Genomic DNA, 4,120 nt, shown 5'->3' with positions numbered 1-4,120 from the left:
TGTTGAGCTAGCTTCTTTCTTGTTTAGGCCAATTATATAGAATCCATTAGGGAACATTCAGCTCTAGGCTGGAAGATACTTCATAATATATCTTAATGAAATTATTTTAATTTCAGAAATGGCACCTAAGAAATACAGAAAGGATGCTAACATGCATATAGGAACGCATCAGGATGGAAATCCTATTCTAGTTTCCCCCCTGTATTTCTTTACAGAGGGCAATAAGCAAGCTACAAAAAGTATGCAGATTTACATGTTTCGAGAGATCTGAAATATGTGATTATGATGTTGTTATTTCTAACTCAAATGGGGATGGTGCATATGTAATATGCCTTATTCTTAACTGCAGATAAAACAATCAGATAGGTTTGCACATCCCCCCCCCCACATATTTCCCCTACCATGGAGTTAACCCTTTCCCAGCTAAATAGATCTGATGTATAAAGGGAGACATCAGTTGTTTGTGGGATTAACCATAGGTCATGGTTGCTGAGATACCTGCCTAATGTGGTTAACCCTTAAAATGTGTCAATATATGTAAAGGGGGTTAATGGGAGGAATTCATTCCAGGGAGAAAAGGAGCTGCGCAGAGGGAGCATGTGATCTTTCAGGGCACACCCAATCTCCCTAGCGGTACTTTACGGACCATTTTCAGTGCAATTGAACTGGATAGCCAGCTTGGGGAACAAAGGAGTAAGGGGGTGTCCATTATACCGTTCTCTATTGAAATATCCATTATCCTTGAAACATTTAGCTGGAGGGCGTACTTTTGTCATGTTGTAAACACATTGATCATGAAATCTGAATAACAGAAATTAGCCCTTTTTTAGGCCTTAGTGCCTAGTTCACAGTTTGCAATTTTTGTGTTTTGAATAATGTAAGATTAACCAGTAACATGAATGTACTTTTTTATTAAATCTTTTGTATTTTTTGGGGAACTACATTTTCACAAAAATATACAAAAGATAGTATTTTGTACAAATATTTACATTACATATCAGAAAACAACTATCTTCATATTTCAAACTCAGATGTGACAAATATATTCTTGAATTCTGAAATTTAAAGACACCAGGAAATTATTTTGAAAGTTTTAATTTTTGCAGATAATGTACTTAAAAGTTCAGTTCATTAAAAAAACAAATTATGCAAAAAAGGCTTAATTGATATACCTTTTAAAATAACAAACTATAGGACTGTATGATCACAGGGATTAGCTCTTTATGATTAAAAACCCCAAGGAGACACATTGGACACCCAAGGTCTTTATTACAGCATCAAATTAAAATATACCTTTGGACTAGTCTGATGTAATATTTATTTATTTTTTGGTTAAAGCAAGGAGGATCGTCCGATAAACACTCCAGACTAAGACGCAGAAAGCAAATCAACAATTGTAAACTTAATGAAATCATGTATTCAAACAGACAAATAGACTGAGGGGCATAAGAGTGAATTTTCCTTTGTTCAGAATCATAAGAAAATGCTGTTTTCAGCTAACAAAAGCTTCTGTTCTTGATAATAAAAATAAGTATTATGGGGCTTCTGAACATAGAATACTCATACATTATCCCAGTTGCCATCTCCTTTCACTTTCTAAAAGAAGTGCTTTCAAAGAGAAGGCAGCTATTTTTATTTCATGGAGGATAATGCAATGTATCGACTGGCTGTTTTGCTGGGCTGTCTGCATCCCAGACAAGTCTTGCTGTGTTAAACCCAGAAGCTGGCTTAAGCAGCTCACCTTTAAAATCTGTGCCCATTTTTCTGCTGTTGGCAGCTCACACTAGGCCAGTATGTATTCCAACTAGGACATGAGCTGGCAAAGAGAAGGGCTTGTTCACAACCCAACTCACACAAAATATGGCCTGGCAAATTGAGCACAGATTCCCCACCCCAATCCAATTTGACTTCTGAATGCTTCATATCTTGAATCAAAATGTATGTGCCATGAGGAAGTTCTTCTGACCTGCTTCAAAGTACATGATATTGAGAATGCTGAGTAGACCCACTTAGGTTCAGAGTATGCAAGTTCTAACGTTCATGGGCAGAATGGAAAGTATTGTCCCTATCTACACAATCCACTTTGCCCACATAACCCATAGTCCGCTATTAACAATGCAAATTGTATATTCTAATGTAAAGTTTTTTTCATTTGTATGGCGTACTCTGTAATGGCCACAAAATCAAATTCAGCATAATGTGGCCTGTCAGGTGCAGGACAATTTCCCTTGCCAGACAGACAGACAAAAGTTCTGTCAAATCTCCAGTGGACCCTTAGCGCAAGTGTGGTATAATGGTTTCAGTGCTGGATCAGGATCTGGAAGATGCAGGTTTGAATTCCTACTTGCTGGGTGACCTTAGGCCAGTCACTCAGCCCAACCTTTTTCACAGGCTTGTGAGAATAAAATGAAGAAAGGGAGAGTGTAATAAGCCTTTTGGATCTCCATTGGGGAGAAAAGTGAGATACAAATGAAGTAAATATTAATATACTATCCAGAACAACATTAGTCTCAGCCTATAGAAATGCATGGCTGTAGACTGAAGTAACTGCATAGGACTGCTCTGTAAAATAGCTGGATTTGGTGGAAGGCCAGATGCTCTGCATGCTCTACATATACTGTGCTTGTACAGTTCCAAGTATGTGCCTGTACATCTTGAACAAGTTCTTTGCTAAATTGGCCCACCTAAAGATACAATTTTGCTTCCTTTGAATCCGTATCATTTAGGGTCACTGTGCCAAAATGGTCTATTAAGTTGAGGATCACAGCCAAAATACTATTCAGTGACCGCTGTCTTCCCTGGTTAGAAGTGGGTATCCAGTACACAGTGGGTATCCAGATCCTGTGGTCAAGATAAGTTAGTCCAGGGTATGATGATGTTTCCAATAAGAATCTGGTTGGTTTTGTCCTAATGGAGATTCATATTTATATAAAAGTGCACCTATAATGTCATCTTGCTTGCAATTGAAAAATTCAGTTAACCCACATAAGGGAGCTGTATTTGAGAACCAACCTAACCATTTGCTAGATGAAGCTCTGCATTTAACTAGCAGGTTATTTAAATTTCAGCAACTGCCCCAAGGTCCTAAATGAATGATAACATGCCAGAATATTTGCAGTAAAAGGAAAACAGGTTTAGAAGGGTGGAAATTATTTGACAGCACCAAAGCTTTTCAGAAAGTGAAACAAAGTCATTCAGTCTGCAAGATTTCATGCAGTGGTTTTTTGGTTTAAGAACTAGTTCACAGAATTCTCAACATTCACCAGTTGCAAGGTATGCACTCTATGATTTGCAAATAGCAATCACACATGGAGGGAAAGGTAAATTCTGTGCTCCAAATACTATGATACAGACTTTCTGAAACTAGAGTTTTTAATCTGGGTACCAGTGAATTAGAGCTCCACATCAGGTTCTTTCTTGGGGATGACCTTAAATAATGGGATATCTCTGTATTTAACGTTTTATGTATCTTTTGTTTTCATTAGGAAAAAATGTTGATTAATACTCAAGAGAAAGGATCTGTTATGACAGGTATTTCTACACTAGCTGCTGTTTTCCCACTAGCTAAAATGTACCATATTTCCAAATATTGTATGGGGTACATTCAAGCTGTTCTCAGCATACATGGTGACCCAGAAGCAATGGTTCTTGGAAGAGTTATGTATGCCTCTGCAGCCAGGCATCAAGAGTTGCCAGGGGAAAAGAAAGTATTGATCAGGCTTGTTCTCAGCCTGTTCCTCCTAGTCTGTGCAACATAGAAAATTGTATTTTCTGCAGCTGGTACTGTTTGCAAGGGTAGGAGATCTCTTTCTAACAAACTTTCATTTCCTACTCATTTCCTAAATGCCACCATGCCTGGTCCACCTGACTTTATGAAATGTAACTCAGGAGCATGTCAGTATTGCTACTGTGCTTACAGAGTCTCAAAATTGTACTCTTAACACTAGGATGCTTATATACTGTTTTGAGAGCTCTTGTCAAAGGAACAGCAGAAAGCAATCTCTCAAAGGATGTTCAATTTCCATCACTGTGGAACACTGGTATGTTCTTATTGTGAAAAATAGACTACAAAGCAGTTTCTGTCTTGAATGATATAGATGTGGTCAATTATGGGCTAGAC

Source organism: Heteronotia binoei, chromosome 21 (assembly GCF_032191835.1).
Source record: "Heteronotia binoei isolate CCM8104 ecotype False Entrance Well chromosome 21, APGP_CSIRO_Hbin_v1, whole genome shotgun sequence".
In the NCBI taxonomy this organism is placed as follows: Eukaryota; Metazoa; Chordata; class Lepidosauria; order Squamata; family Gekkonidae; genus Heteronotia; species Heteronotia binoei.
The sequence above is the reverse complement of the archived record's forward strand: the minus strand, read 5'-3'. Positions refer to the sequence as shown.